This window comes from Prionailurus viverrinus, chromosome D4 (genome assembly GCF_022837055.1).
Source record: "Prionailurus viverrinus isolate Anna chromosome D4, UM_Priviv_1.0, whole genome shotgun sequence".
Taxonomy (NCBI): domain Eukaryota; kingdom Metazoa; phylum Chordata; class Mammalia; order Carnivora; family Felidae; genus Prionailurus; species Prionailurus viverrinus.
In genome coordinates this window covers 22487039-22504074 of record NC_062573.1, presented here as the reverse complement: position 1 = coordinate 22504074, position 17036 = coordinate 22487039, and the positions used below count along the sequence as shown (strand labels likewise).

Here is a 17036-nt window from a genome sequence, read left to right as displayed (position 1 = left end):
CTGCAGCATTCTCCGTCAGGACCACAACTGGAAGACTGATAACATTCCCCCAGGAAATTGGCATGTTTTAGCAGGCCTACTTCAAATCCAAACCTTTGAATCACACATTGTCCAGCCTATTTTTAAAATATATTTGTAATGGTAGCAAAGCATGTTTATAAAAAGTCTCTGTAAACTTTTATGTTGAGACACACTCACTTATTACTAATGGAAGCTAGTTTTATTTAAATAATACCTTATACCAGATTGCTATTGGCCAAATATATATTAATTCATATTGGTTATAACAATCCTGTGATGATTATTCATGATTTACAGAGGAGGAAATCAAGACCTTGATAATTTTTTATGAATTTTTTCTTTCTCTTTTCTCTTTTCTTTTTTCTTTTTTCTTTTGTTAGAGTGAGAGAGAGAGTGGGAGAGAGGGACAGAGGGAGAAAGAGAGAGAGAGAGAGAGAGAGAGAGAATCCCATGCAAGCTCCACAAACCCATGTCCCTGGGATCATGACCTGAGCCAAATCAAGAATTGGACATTCAATCAACTGTGCCACCCATGTGCCCTATTTATCAAGTCTTATTGAGAATTACCTGGGTGTGTTGGATAGGAAAGGCAGTAAGGGTATAGCTTATCAATATAGTGGATATAGATTCTATCCCCATGAGTCTTAAATCTAGTAGAGGAGACAGGGCTTAAATATGTTATATTGTTAATTATGACAAATTATATGAAGAAAATAAAAGGGTGTGAGCAAAGATAACAACAAGATGGTTTAATTTAGATGAGAAGGTCGGGAAAGCCTTCTCTGAAGAAGGGACATTGAAGGTGACCCCACAGAGATGATTGGGAGTTATCTGGGCAAAAATACAAGGAAGACTGGGCTAGGCAGGCCTTCAGGAAGGCTTCAGTTGGGAAAAATGTTAACCTTTTCCAAGAATGGAGGAGAGTTAAGTGAAATAGCTTAAAAGTAAACCAAAGGAAACGTGGCATGAGGAAAAACAAAGTAGGAAACGGGACATATTATGGGGTCACATTAAAGATCTGCCTGACTTGCCCAATGTCACACAAATAAAATAAGGCCTCACTGAGACTGGGTGCTGTCTCTTGACTTCTGTTCTATTTCTCTTTACCTCTTTATGGTGCTTTCTTCATTAAAGAAAGAAATGAAGTACTCATATAGGATCATAGATGTGCATAGATGAATGGATGCTGCTGTGGAAACAAACAAAACAATAAACCAACTTGTTGCTCCTTCAGGTTTGTTCCCTGAAAACGTGTTTTGTTGTTTTTGTTTGGTTTCCTGGAGGACTTAGGTTGGTCATGTGATGATACATTGGTGAATGAGCTTGTTTTCCAAATTAATCATGAGTAGAATCATTGCTTTACATGAGCAGCTTTGTGTCATTGTTACTCTGAGTCAGATAGTTCATTTCTTTGGGGACAAGTTCCCTTGCCTGTAAGAAGAGACGGCTGAGAGAAGTTCCTAAGAAGCCTTTATCAATTGCTCCTGGCAGTTATCTGCCAACCACAAGGGTAATCAGCCTTAAGATGCAGTTGCCCTGTAGATAACAGAGTGGAAAGAAAGAACATAAACCCTTAATGAAATCATTGAGCCTTTGTATCAGTCAGTGTCAAAACTTGTTCTACCTCTCTGCTTTCTGTAATGGGAATTAAGAAAATAATAATGAAGGCATTTCAAATTAAGCTGATGGAAGCAGATTTCTCTATAGTTGAAACCATCAGTGTATATATCTTTTCTATTTTAACATAAATTCAAGGCTGTATTACATGTGTTCTAGTATATTCTGGTCTTGTTAGTACAAATTTCAAAGGCATATTTTTTTGAGAACTTCAAGAGTGTAAAATTTCATTCTAGGCAAAGATGAATGAGGTGGGCTCTTTTCCCTAGAGTTGCATACAAACATGAAAGGGAACAAATGAAATTTACAAATGCCAGTTATCTAAGACAGAATACATATGTATTATGAGCATGTGTAAGATGTGTTGCCTAGTAATCCCACTTATGTCCTGCACCCTATTTCTCCCTTTCCATATGATTTTTGATTGTTTATATTATTTAATAAGTCAAATCCAGACCTTAATTGAGCCAGCAGATATTTTTCAGGGAAAGGTACTTTATTTTTATGATACATACATGTATACATTTAGACTCTGAAAGTTGTAATATTGTTTCCTTTTTTTCCCCCATACACTGTAACTCTCTATATCAACTCTAGTATAGTTAAATAGTGTGCTCTAAAAATAAAATCAAGAGCGTCAGGATGGCTTACTTGGTTGAGCATCCAACTCTTGATTTTGGCTCAAGTCATGATCCCAGGATCATGTTGGGCTCTGTGCTGAACATAGAACTGTTTAAGTTTCTCTCTCTCTCTCTCTCTCCCTCTCTCTCCTTCTGCCCCTCTCCCCCACTTGTGCTTTTTCTCTATATAAAGAATAAAAATAAATAAAAATAAAAATAAAAATAAAATTAATGTACACTCATAACCTCAGAATGTAACCTTATTTGGAGATAGAATCTTTGTAGGTATGATCAAGGTAAGGACTAAAATGAGAGAGTGGTTGTTGAACTATATTTCTTACCTAAGAAGACATTTTTAAAAATGAGAATTCTTCTGGACTGTGGGTGGAGGATGAGCTGAAGAGCAGCCAAACAGATGGTGCTGAAGGAAGTCTCTAAGATGGAATTCTGAACTCACATCCAGTTGGCATTACAAGACAGGGTGGCAGGAGACCCTCAACATGTTTGGTGACCCAGTAATAGAGGAGAGCTAGACGAATCCCTTCAAAAATAACAGTAATTGTAATCAAGATGGAACCTTGGGAGACCATAGCAGGAGTTTCCCAGCCTACCATAAGATAGGCACAGTAGAGCTGGTTGCCTAGGATTTCGGTACTAAATTACCTAAAGCAGCCCCGCTTATTTCCCATGGCCCCAGGGAGGCCTCATACCTTCCAGCCCCTGAGATTAACAAGGAAGTTATCTGGGAATAGACAGCTGTAGACCTTCTATGAGGTTTCCTAGATGCAGAGTACTCCCAAATGCAAACATGAACACCACAGCAGTTACTACATGAAGGAATGGAAATGGCGTCTGCATTTCATGGATGCAGGTCTGTGTTCCATATTTGCTTCTCCTGTTATCCTGATGCCATGTAGTTGCCTTACCCTACACCCAACATTCCCCCTGCATTGGGATGCAATTGCAGGAAGAAGTGGAAGGGAGGAAATATCCATTTGAGGGAATCACACTGAAATGACTAAGAGCAAACCTGAATTCACTGGTTTAGCTAGAATTGCCCAAATCAAGTTTCTCTGCCATCAGGTTAAACAGTAGCTTTAAATAGAGATTAAATTTAATTATAAACATGACACCTAATCTCCCTATTTTGTCATCCAAAGTCTGTGGACTTCGTAATTGTGTCACTGTACAACAAAGAGTAAATTAGTTGTAAGAAAGCAAATATATTTATATTTGTTATAAATAGCCTTACCCACTATAAAATTGAATATTGGATAGAAAATAACTCGGTCTCTGTATATCCTCTAACAACACATATTCTGTGTGATATTAGCTCTTTTCCAATGTGTCATGATAATACACAATATTCTATATGCAGTTCTTTACACCGACGTGTTTTCTTTTTCTCACTTTCCAAGGTGAGATTATTGTAAGCAGAACTTTAACAAAGCCATACACAGATTTTATAAAATGAAAAAATCGAAACATCCTAAACATTTAAATAGAGACTCGCAATCAAGTAAATGATGATATATTGTGAATTACTGTCAGTTACTAAAAATCAGAATTTCAAAAAATATTTAACACTGGAAAAAACACTCAGGTTACATCAATCTGGCAATGATATAGAAGGTTAATCATATAATATGCTCTGCTACTTCTTAATTTTAGTATATTTATTCCTTTCTCATCTGGGTAAAATACATTTGTTCTTCATCCATACATAAATGTCGCCTCTTCACTGATTATCACTCAAAATGAATCAAAATCATCCTCCTATGTGCTTCATCTATGCTCTGCACTTAGATTTCATTACACTGGTGGTTTGTCTTATTTCTAATCTTGCTGTGTCCTCCTTATCTTTGTATCGACAACCACTAGCATTGAGATTATCCCAGTTAGCTGCTCAGTTCTTGTTGATTGCATAAAAAAAGACACAGGACCCTGAGTTTAGATCATATATGCAAAACAAGATTTTTGGTTAATTGAGGAGTTTGCACTTTAAATGGGAATTGTCAATATTGATAAACACTAAAAAGGAGAGGCAAAAGAAAAGGAAAACTGACATTGATTTCAGAATTTGCACACAAATTTATTGAACATTCATAAAGCGAAGGCTTCAGGAAATGGCATGGAAACTCTGATCACATATTTGAAGGAGGGTATCTTTCTTCCGTGGATTCTGCCAAGAGGTCAGTTGATCAATTAGAGAGCTGTCACACCAGCAATTTATCTTAAAGCTAGACTGCTCTTATCAGCAAATTGTTTGATTAGCATTAAAGTCACAAGACTGTGTTTCGTTTGAATTGTTTTTCCTTTGTTAATTTTCCAGAGGGGATGGGAGGTATAGCTCCAGGGTAGAGCATTTGACTGCAGAGAGGAGGAAATTAACTAAAATGAAGAAGAAATTGTATAAAGAAACTAAGTATGGACTAATCATTGAAACTACAAATGCCACTTATTTCTGTTATTTATCAAGAATTCAAATTGGGCTTTCATTAATATTATACCTCAAACTCCAATTGTAAATCTATACCCTGACTAATATGATAAACATAGTCTGGGACATAGTTCTGATTCTCAATATATACTACTTTTAGCTATCTTAAGCTCTATTTGTGGTAATTGCTAGTTTAAATTTCTGCTAATAATGGAATGCTTATGAGATCTTGATTGGGTCTTTCAGTATTTGTCATGGGTCTAACTAAAAAACTCTGAAGTTCTTACATTAGGCAGGATTGAGGTATTCTGTAGTTTGGGTTTACAGAAAACTGACAAACCATTAAGGGTTGACAGATCCTTCCTCTTGGGCCCCTCAAATCCCTATCATGCAAATTAGAGGTCTGCTCAATTGTAACTAACTAGTAGTGTGAACCAGCCATATTCTAGGACCTTCAGGAGAAATCTGAAGTAGATGAACCAAGAATCTGGGACATTTAGAGCCAGAATTTATTTCTGCTTAATTTTTTGCCCTTCTGCTCCTGCCTGCTAAGTGACGATTTAAAAGTACCTCCATATGAGCACAAGTCCAGCCTCTGGACCCATGTCCTATTGCAATCTCACTAACTGTTTTGAGTCATGAGCTTATTAGTTCTGACTTGTGTTGTCTTTTAGGTTCCTGTTGCCTCCATGAAAGTAATGGAATCATAGGCCAGGACTACAGCCATTATCTAACCCAGGGGTTCTCAATAGGAATAGTAGCGCTTTCTGGGGAACATTTGAGAAATTTGTGGGTGTATGTTTTGATTGTTGCAGTTACTGAGAATCTGACTCGTATGTAGTGTGTGGGAGTCAGAGATGCCCTGTAATGTGTGGGACAGCTACCCAAAATGAAGATTCACCTCACATCCTAGGTGATTTGCAAATATCCTTTGAAGATCAGTGGTTCTCAAACTTCAGCCTGCATCACTTGGAGGGCTTATTAAAGCACGGAGTGGTGGTCCCCACCCCTCACCCCCAATTTTGATTCAGTGTGCCTTAGAATGGGGCCAGAGAATGTGCATTTCTAACAAATTCCTAGGCGATGCTGATGCTGCTGGTCCAGGGACCACACTTCGAGACCTATAGGTCTAGATGGGTAGTCTTCTAGGTAGGAAATCTATTTATAGTTCTGAGTCAGGAAACGATTTATTTTACATATAAATGGCTATTTTGGGGGGCATCTGGGTGGCTCAGTCAATTAAGCATCCGACTTCAGCTGGGGTCATGATCTCACGGTTTGTGGGTTGGAGCCCCGCATCGGGCTCTGTGTTGACCACTCAGAGCCTAGAGCCTGCTTCAGATTCTGTGTCTTCCTCTCTCTCTGCCCCTCCCCTGCTTGCTGTCTGTCTCTCTCTCAAAAAAAAAAAAAAATAAACATTAAAAAGATTTTTTTAAATAGCTGTTGTTGCATGGTTTTAATATACACTGAATATTTTAGTACTGCAGCTACCATATAACTTAAGAGATTTAAATTTTGTTGTGTTTAGGCTTTCAGAGAGGATTTCAGAAAATCCTGTCACCCAAATTAGTCATCACCAATGCCAATGACAGCACCCGTACCACAAACCTCTACCAGCCTGCACCTACAGCTTTTGCATGTAAATATGTAACAAAGGAGATTTGAAACTTCTTATAACAAACTTAGAACTAAATATTATTAAATCAGTAAAGAGCTCAGAAACCACAGATTTCTCCATATTTCACTAATATGTTATTTCAAAATATTTATAAACACCCTAGAGCAGCATAGATATAAAACAGCCAACCTATTATAACACAGATGTAAAAATTACATATTAAAGTCATTAATTTGTTTTGAGTATGCAAGCTGGTTTTTAATCTTTTTTTTTTTTATTTCAGTTTTTATTTGAGAGAGAAAGAGCATGAGCAGGGGAGAAGGGCAGAGAGAGAGAAAGACAGACAGACAGACAGACAGACAGAAGTTTAAGCAGGCTCCACGGTCAGCAGGGACCCGAAGCAGGGCTCAAACCCACAAGCCTGAGAGCATGACCTGAGCTGAAATCAAGAGTTGGATGCTCAACCAACTGAGCCACCCAGGTGCCTCAGCTGGTTTTTTATCTTATTCTAATATTGTTCTCAGAGGTCTATTACACATCTCCTCGACATCCTCTTCATTACTGTTTACTTTCCCAGTCCATTCCCCACCACATGTCAAAAGATACAGTTTCTAAGGTCCTTTCAAGTATTACAGACCCATGGAAAGATTTCAACATAAGGCATAACTGTTTTTTTTTCTATTGCTACCTTTTCCCATGTCACAAAATAATTATTTGGATATTACACTTGAAAATAGGATGCACTTCACTTGCAATTATAATATGTGCCCTCCTTGTATCTACTCCTCCATCTCCACTTTGTCTTGGCATGTTAGCTTGTTTTCAGTTAAGGTTATTTCTCTCCTTTTCCTACCATATACAAATAAGTCTGATCTTTTTTTTTAATTGACTCTGACACTATTTTTCTTATTTAAATGTGCACTCTTGTCTCTTATTTTCCTATATTTCTTCTGTGGAATGTTTCCAGACCACCTGGCATGAAATAAATCCAAACATTCATCATAAGGAAGTGCAGTTCTCTGACCACTTCAATATGTCCTTCTGTAAGGCCATAACTGAACATTTGCCTACTGAAATATACATATTATTTTGTTATGAGTTACTTTCTTTTAATTTTTTTTATTAGTTTGCTTTATGTTTGAGAGGCAGAGAGACAGAGAGACATGTGGGAGAGAGGTAGAGAGAGAGGGAGACACAGAATCGGAAGCAGGCTCCAGGCTCTGAGCTGTCAGCACAGAGCCCGATGTGGGGCTCGAACCCACGAACTATGAGATCATGACCTGAGCCGAAGTCAGACATTTAAAAGACTGAGCCACCCAGGTGCCCCAACTCACTTACATTACTCAGGAAAGGAACCATATGTCACTAACAGTCACCCTGAAGACTCAGCAGACTTAAAGAGCAGCCACTATTCCTTTTCCTGGCCTTCTGAGTTCAGAGCAGAGAGAGGAAAGAGAAGCAGTCTGGGGCTAGGGAGGAGGAAGGTAGTTAAGCTCTCACTTAACTGCTGATACAAAATCTCTCTCAGAGCTGGCAGATGTTTAAAAATGACTCCATTCCGTCAGGAATGGGAAAAGATATTTGCAATGACATATCAGACAAGGGCTAGTATCCAAAATCTATAAAGAACTCACCAAACTCCATACCCGAGAAACAAATAATCCAGTGAAGAAATGGGCAGAAAACATGAATAGACAGTTCTCTAAAGAAGATATCCAGATAGCCAACAGGCACATGAAAAGATGCTCAACGTCGCTCCTCATCAGGGAAATACAAATCAAAACCACACTCAGATACCACCTCACGCCAGTCAGAGTGGCTACAATGAACAAATCAGGAGACTATAGATGCTGGTGAGGATGTGGAGAAATGGGAACCCTCTTGCACTGTTGGAAACTGTGAGATCAGGACCTAAGCCAAACCGGTCACCCAACCAGCTGAGCCACCCGGGCGCCCCGATGGGTTACTTTCTTTTAAATTCATCTTTATAGTTAGGGTATTATACCTATTTTGCGGGTAATTATATCTGTAGTAGATTATATTATACATAAACTTCATTTCAGGTTAACAAAGAAGGCACTGAAATATTTGTTATAAAAGGGATGCTGGCCCTGATAGAGCTGAGAACCAGTGATCTAGTCCAATCTCTTTGGTTATTTTTTGTATAAATTAGGTTCATAGTGAATATTTTAAATATATTTACCTAAGAAACCACAGCTATTTAGAGAAACTGACTCTTCTAAAATCTGACTATACCAATTTCAAATCCAATGATCCTACAACTAGAATAAAAGTAATGTAGTTGTTTTGTTCTTTTCCTTACTTCATTGTAAGAGGCAAGAAGTTGAGTACAGAGATTAATGTAATTTCTGATCATGGATTATAACAGCAACTGAATTTTTGTTATGGCTTCGGGTATAATTTTTCTATGGCAAATTTCACTTATTGGTTTTCTCCACCTGAAATCTATAAATCCACATGTTCTTGTTTGACTTAAAGAAATTGTGTTGTAGATGATCCCTTTTTCATTATAGCATACCTTTGATCTGCCTTCAAATACTAAGAAATTGGTTCAGGCAGCATTTTGAAAGGGATACATTTCCCAGGAAAAGGCACAGAAATGGAGGCAATCATCTTCAACTGACAGAAAAGAGTGGTGAACTCAAAAGGGCTGAAAACTTAATCAATACTGAATCAGACTAGGCACAATGAAGTACCAGATTATTAGATAGCAGCCTTCAAAAGTGCAATACTTACAATCCAGGAGGAGCCTGGGAGCTTTGAAAGCTTGGCTCAGCATTTATTAAGCACTCCCATTGCACACATCATAGATTGCTGAGAGTTGGTCAAAAGTTTACTACCACCGAATGCAATAATTGAGTATGTCTTTGTGTGTGACCTGGAGAAATGAATCATTTTCACCAGCTTATATTTTTTTAAACTCATTACCTTAGCCTTCTATAGAATCAATGCCACTGCATTGGTTTTATTGCTGTTATTACTGTTGTTATTGTTGTTTTATGGCTATATATTTTTTTGTTTTTTTATGTGGGGCTTTCAGCAATAAGGTCATTATTAGAAACAGGAACATGAAATTAGGGCAAGAAAAAGCTTTGATTATTCTAAGGAACCACATAATTTTGTTTTCTTCTCTCTGATCATAAGAAATATGTAACACATGTAGTCTCTCATCTTTTCTTCCAAAAAACTCAGAACCCAACTTGGAATACAACTGCAGGAAATATTTAGGCCTTCACTGTAGGCATATTTGTCTTTTCTTTCCCACTCCTCTAATTTTTTCTATTTCATTATAATTTCATAGAATTATTGTTGTAGTACACCTTAAGTCTTTCATTGAACGATGTGGAGGGCAGACAAACAGATTTGAATAAATAGGGTCAAGATGCCTGTCCCACAGGCAACCACTTTGATTTTGATAATGCAGGAGTTTAGTTTCTTTTTTAAGTTTCCATTTGTCTTAAACCTGAGAAATAGATATTCTGTCTTAGAAAACACAAACACCCGAGAGCATTTGCTTGGAGCATTCAGAAGGCATAACTAGGGGAGAAACATTAGGTAATAGAATAGATTTTGTATCTAATGAAAGAACATTCTCAAACAAAATTAAATAATTCATGAAGCTATCTTAGTCCATAGCTTGACACAGGAAGAAGAACAGTGAGAGTACAACCTGCCTGTGTCCCAGCAGGGAAAAGGAGAGGCAAAGGGGTAAGGGTATCCTGGAATTAATAAGCTTACAAGTGAGCCAACATTGCCTCTAACTGTCATGATCTTGGCTCTGAACTTTTGTAAATCTCTTAGGGAAAGTAAAGGCTATCATGAGAGAAAATAACACCATAGTTAGTGGAAGTGTCTCTGAAGAAACAACATGTAAACAGAGACTGGAAGGGTAAATCCAGCCAGCCGGGTGAAGAGTGGGCTGTGGAGAACATTCCAGGCAGAGAACAGAGGTCCCAAAGTAGGAGAGCACTTGATGCATTTGAAGAATAGGAAAGACCAGGATGGCAGAAATATAATGAGCAAGAGTAAAAGCAGTATAACACTAAGTTGAAGACATGGTTGTGGGGAGGTTTTAAACAGGGCAAAATAATCTGATTTGCATCTTTTATTTTCTTTATTTTTTCTAAGTTTATTTATTTATTTTGGGAGAGAGAGAACACATGTAGGAGGGGCAGAGAGAAAGGAAGAAGAGAGAATCCCAAGCAGGCTCCACACTGTCAGCATGGAGCCCAATGCAGGACTCAAGCTCACTAACCATAAGATCATGACCTGAGCTGAAACCAAGAGTTGGATGCTTAACCGACTGAGCCACCCAGGCACCACTTTATTTTATGTATGTATGTATGTATGTGTGTATGTATGTATATATATATATTTATTGAGAGAGAGAGCACACACATGCACAGGGTGAAGGTGCAGAGGGAGAGGGAGAGAGAGAATCTTAAGCAGGCTCCATGCCAGTGTGGAGCCTGACACAAGGCTCAATCTCATGACCGTGAGATCATAACCTGAGCTGAAGTCAAGAGTCAGATGCTTAAGCAACTGAGCCACCCAGGCACCCTGATTTGCATTTTTTAAATATCACTTTGGCTTCCATGTATAGAATAAACTGTGTGTGGAGAAAAGGAAGGTGGGCAAGAGAAAAAACAGGTAAGAGACTATGCAGTACTCTGCGTGAGAAAGGATGGAGATGATATCTGCAAAGGTGGCAAGTGGGGGCCAGGTTCTGGATGTATTTTGAAGATAGAATTGACAAACAGAATGAACATGATAAGAGGGTAGAATGTGTAACAATGGTTCTCAGGTTTTTGGCACGAACATCTAAGTGGATTATGATATTTAACTCGATAAGAAGATTGAGGGGAATTGTTAGAATAGAGTAGGAAAGTGGTGATAGGTTTCATTTGGGGCATCCTCATCTTGGCATGTCTATAAGACCTCTCAGAGGAGATGCCAGGTAGTTCATTGGATAAATAAGCCTGAGTTTCAGATCTGAAGTAAAGATATACATTCTGGAGTCAATGGCATGTACACAGCTTTAAAAGTCATAGTAATAAATGCTATCACCTAGGGAGAGAGTATAGAAAAGAAGAAAATTTAGGACAGAGTTCCATACTTTCCTGTATCCTCTCTTCCTTCTGCCCCTTCTCTCCTTGGAGTAAGCCAAGGGAAAAAAATATAAAGAAACTTGTGCTCCATCAGGTGCTAGACTGTGATTGAGTGGGTGATATTTCCTCATCATCCAGCAGTCAGTAATGCAAATTCTGTTAATTGATTCAATGGAAGATTTGCTTGATAACTGGATGCTGATCTTTTTTTTTTTTTTAAGTTTATTTATTTTGATAGAAAGAGTGAGGACGAGCAGGGGAGGAGCAGAGAGAGAGGGAGAGATAGAATCCCAAACAGGCTCCACACTGTTAGTGCAGAGCCCAGTGTGGGGCTTGAACTCAGGAACCACAAGATCATGACTTGAGCCAAAACCAACAATTGGATCCTTAACCAACTGAGCCACCCAGACGCCCCTGGATTGTGATTTTATAACAACCTTATCTCATGGGGGGTTTTAGTTTGTTTTTGTCTTTGCATTTTTGCACTCTATTTCCTACTCATTTGATCAGGGAAAAATACCAAGGATCCATAATTCTAATTTTCCTATTATTGCCACCACTGTCTTTGGACAAAATGAACAAAGACCATGGGATCAAGAAAGGCAGCCAGCAGAAGGAGTCACAATAATAAAAAGGAAGCCTGAAGGAAATAGATTTATTTAGGATTTTCAATATTTACAAAGTAAATCGCCTTTGATTTTCCTACAGAAAATATTTGGGATAGAGTTATATGAAATCCCAATACCTCAGGTATCATGCAGACACTGGAAGCAGGGGAGATAGCGATAAGCCTTCAATGATCTTACACTGTATTTCATAGTGCATTGTACATTATTTAACTTTCAGAACAGCACTCACTTTTTTTTTTAATCTCCCATTTTACAGGTACAGCAATTAAGGCTAGTTTGTCCTGCAACATCCAAAAATAAGAGAAGATTTAGTATAACATTTTGTATAATAGCTATGTTTAAGGGTTAAGTGATGGGGTATGAGATATATAGATACAGATATAGATATAGATATAGATATAGATATAGATATAGATATAGATAGATAGATATATCTATATATATATAAAGGCAGAATCTCAGAGTCATGTCATAGAATTAAACCTTGTTTTTATATAATTAAACAGATTTCTTGGTTATAGCCAGAGTCCTCACAAACTAAAATCCATAGCCATTTTTAAAAAAGCCCAGAAGAGTGAAACATACATTGCTTTTTAATCTTTTCTAAAGATATCAAAGGAGTTTCAGTCACATCTACAAAAAATGTTAAATGAGACTTTACACCAAATTAATTATTGGGGAAAAAGAAAAAAACCAAATTTTAGAAAATTCAGAGATAGCATCAAATTCTGTTCTCTAAAGAGGTCCCTGTACAATTAGATTTAGTACATTACCTGACTGTGTGTTTGAAGTAGTCTTTTAATAGAGATGCAAAACAGGAATCTGGGATAGTTCTAGGATAATGGCTAAGTGTTCAGTAGGGATGGATGTTAAGTACTCCAGTTTATCACATTCTGTTTATTGCATTTTGAATACCTTAAAATGACAATTTAATGTAGCTGAAATTATAAAGAGTGGATTTTCTGCCAGCCACTTTTTAGCAAAAACCTGTGAGATATGACCAGAGATCAGAGGCTAAGTCTTTATTACATTATGGAAACAAGAATGAATTTCTAAAAATGAAAGGGCAACTCCCAGCTGTGAAGAGTTTTATGTTTGTTTTTAACAGAGTTTCACTCCCAAGCCATGACTTACATTTAAGAGCTTCCCACTCCAGAACAGACCCTTGAGGCAGGGAGTTTTAAATCATAAACGTAAGGAAACATTGATTTGTTGAAACTTTTGAGGCATTAAATATAGCCTTTGTGTGACCTTAGCCAGGATGGGAAAACATTGGTCAATCATGAAACACTGACTCACTGGAAGGTAAAAACCTTCAGTAGAATATCACAGCCAAGAGAAAAATTTCATGTGATGAGGTGTTTTTTGTATTTGTTTTCAGGAAAAATATAAAATATGATATATCCTGGCTTTAAAAAGTAAGCACAGGAAACATAAAACCTGTATCTTTTAATTCTTCTTGTAATGGGATGATTCAACAACAACAAAAATACATTTATTACTATTATTGATATTTAAGGGAAGGAGGGGAAACAGGCAAAAGAAAAAAAAAAGATGAGATAAATAAGAGAGTTAAGGTAGAGATCGAAGAGTGTTTCCACCTGAGAAGTAGGGAGGAGAGAGAGAGAGAGAGAGAGAGAGAGAGAGAGAGAGAGAGAGAGAACATATGCTTAAACATGTGCTTAAAGAACATCTTTATTATTAGGAATAGGTTTTGCTGAAGATAACTGAAAAAAACAAAATAACAGTGGCTTAAACAAAGTAGATATTTATTTCTCTCTCACATGAAAGCTTGCGCAGGCAGGACAGCTCTAGCATTGGGGGTCCCACAACCATCAGCAACCCTAGCTCATTCACTCGCATCGACCTGCCCCTGGTAATATGGTGCCCCATGCATCGGGGTGGCTGTTCAGAGGCTCCTTCACCAAGTTCATATTCTAACTGTTCTTTGGGAGTACTGGACAAGGAAAAGCATGCCTTCTTCCATTAGCCAAGTTTTCCTAAAGTTGCATGTTTTGCTTAGTCCCGTGGCCATTCCTAGATGTAAACGAGTCCCTGGAATGTAAACATTATTTCAAGTTTCAAATTGGAGTTTCTGTCACTAAGTAAAAAGGAAAGAATTGATATTTCTACACACAATTACTCATTTCCACCAAAACTCATCATTTAATTGTATTTTCTGGGATCACAAAAATTAGGTTTTTTTGAAGTTATAATAAACGAATATGTCCCCATTCTTCTGAACAGTCATATTTTTCTATGTTTAATCATTAAGTAATATTTTGGAAGATAATCTGCATCTTCCCATGAAATTTTGAAATTTTTCTTTAGTTGTAGAAAGGAATTACTTTGAGATTTTAAAAGTTAATCTGAGGCTCTTATACTGTTCAGTCAATTTACTATGTCTGCTCATATCCTTAGTATTTTCTTCCTCCTACAAAGCTAATTTTCAGGAGAATCTTTTGGTGTGATTAGCAAAGGCATCCAAATTTCATGTATTCTTTCAAAAAAGATCAATTATTAAGTGTAGTATTAAATGTAATTAAGTTGTTTCTTTTTGTGACACTATATGCAAAAATATAACTAAGAAGAAAATGTCATTTGTAATGCATATGCCTCCATTTAGAATTAAGGAAATAAAGCTATTCCTTCTATTGGGAATGACTCTAAAATAATTTATGTTGAAGAAAAAATAACACCAAGAATTATACTTATGTAGTATTTACCAACATTGGAATGCATAATCAAACTTGGATGACTAGACTGTTACATGACTTTCAAGGCTAGGCTATGAAAAGTTTCTGCCTGGCTTTCTCTTTCTTTCAGGACATGAACCCTTGCAGCTCTGAGTTCTCATGTAAGAGCCCAGCTAGCCATGCTACCATGCTCGAGACTCTGAGGGAAACTACAATGAAACAGAGCAAGATGCCCAAGAAGCCCCAGTTATGAGGTAAGGCGGTGACAGAGAGGCTCGACATAACCTTCTTCTGGCCCCTAAACAGGTATTATCTAAGATGGGACAGGATGTGCCAATGTTTACTGAATCCATTGATTTGCTACCTATTTCTGCTGATTTATCTGATCAGAATTTATGCAATGATGATCTGGGATCAATCTCTGGAAAATTTGAAGCGAGAGGTTACAAAACCTGAAGGCTTGAAAAGCATAGGCGGTATATTTATTTTACTTCAAAAAGTAAAAATAAAATAATTCACTGAACAAAACAAAGGCTTTCTGAGGCTTTGAACTTTTATTACAAGAAAGTCTTCCTCTTTTTTGGAAAAGAAGAAAAATGATATCTAGATTAGGTATAAATGCAATGGAAATAAAAATATATAGTTGTAGAGCCCTTTCATAGTTATTATTTTATTCAAACTCCATGGCAGTTCTCTATTTCCACTCTAGAGATGAAGAAACTGAGGCTTCAGGGAGGCAAAGAATATCCCTGTTCAAGAACGACTTCTTTGGGGCGCCTGGGTGGCTCAGTCGATTAAGCGTCTGACTTCAACTCAGGTCATGATCTCATGGTTCATGAGTTCAAGCCCTGCATCAGGCTTGGTGCTGACAGCTCAGAGCCTGGAGCCTGCTTTAGATTCTGTGTCTCCCTCTCTCTCTGCCCCTCCCCTGCTCATGCTCTATCTCTGTCTCTCAAAAATAAATAAATGTTAAAAAAGTTAAAAACAAACAAACAAACCAACTTCCTCTACAGCCACACTAATTCAACTCTCCTTTATGAGTGTTTACAGGACCATGTTCTTCTCCTTCATAGGGTTATAACATTTACAAATTGCATTTATTTGTGTGAATAGTTAAATATTAAATTTGTCTTCTCTACAAGATTGTACATTTCATTGGAGCATGATTGTCTGTTTTGGCTAACCATTGTAATCTGCAGCATTTCCCATATGTCTAGTTTATTATTAACATTCAGTAATATTTTATGAATGAATTAACGAAGTCATCCTCTCCAATATCAATGAAATAATATGCAAAAAACAGCAAACTATCAAAGTGAATCTGAACTTCCAAATCTATAGCTTTTCAAGTATTTTAAGAAGACTTTCTCTCCAGACTATTTATGGTGAAATATCATGCAAGTTCACAAGATATTTAGAATGCTCTTCTGGGGTGCCAGGGTGGCTCAGTCTGTTAAGCATCCAACTCCTGATTTCAACTCAGGTCGTGATGTTGCAGTTTGTGAGTTCTAGCTGCACATGGGGCTCTGTACTGGCAGTGTGGAGCCTGCTTAGGATTATCTCTTTCTCCCTCTCTCTCTCTGCCCCTCCACTGCTCTCTCTCTCTCTGAAAATAAATAAAGTTAAAGAAAATTTTAAAATAATAAAATAAAATGTCCTTCTGCTGAGCCATAATTCATATTTTTACTCATCAGAGGAAAATAATCACTATCAAATCACAAAAGTGGAGCTTTGCTTCAAAAAACAGACACATGGATCAATGGAACAGGATAAAGAACCCAGACGTGGACCCACAAATGTATGGCCAAATCATCTTTGACAAAGCAGGAAAGAATACCCAATGAAAAAAAGATAGTCTTTGCAGCAAATGATGCCTGGAAAACTGGACAGTGACATGCAGAAGAATGAAACCAGACCACTTTTTTATACCATACACAAAAATAAACTCAAAATGAAGGAAAGACCTAAAGGTAGGACATGAAACCATCCAAATCCTAGAGGAGAAAACAGGCAGCAACCTCTTTGACCTTGGCCGCTGCAACTTCTTACTTGACACGTCTCCAGAAGCAAAGGAATCAAAAGCAAAAAATATACTACTGGGACCTCATCAAGATAAAAAGCTTCTGCACAGCTAAGGAAACAATCAACAAAACTAAAAGGCAACTGATGAAATAGAGAAGATATTTGCAAATGACATAACAGATAAAGAGTTAGTGTCCCAAATCTATAAAGAACGTATCAAATTCAACACCCCCCCAAAAAAACC

The 17036-nt window shown here is 37.4% G+C and overlaps 1 long non-coding RNA gene across 2 annotated transcripts in view; it reads left to right on the top strand.

Moving 5' to 3' along the window:
- Positions 1 to 17036, top strand: part of LOC125150432 (uncharacterized) — a 219468-nt gene that overhangs the window by 166255 nt on the left and 36177 nt on the right. For both annotated transcript variants that reach the window (XR_007146344.1, XR_007146345.1), the window contains exon 3: positions 14901 to 15024. This is a non-coding gene — a long non-coding RNA (uncharacterized LOC125150432). The remainder of the gene's footprint in view (positions 1 to 14900; positions 15025 to 17036) is intronic.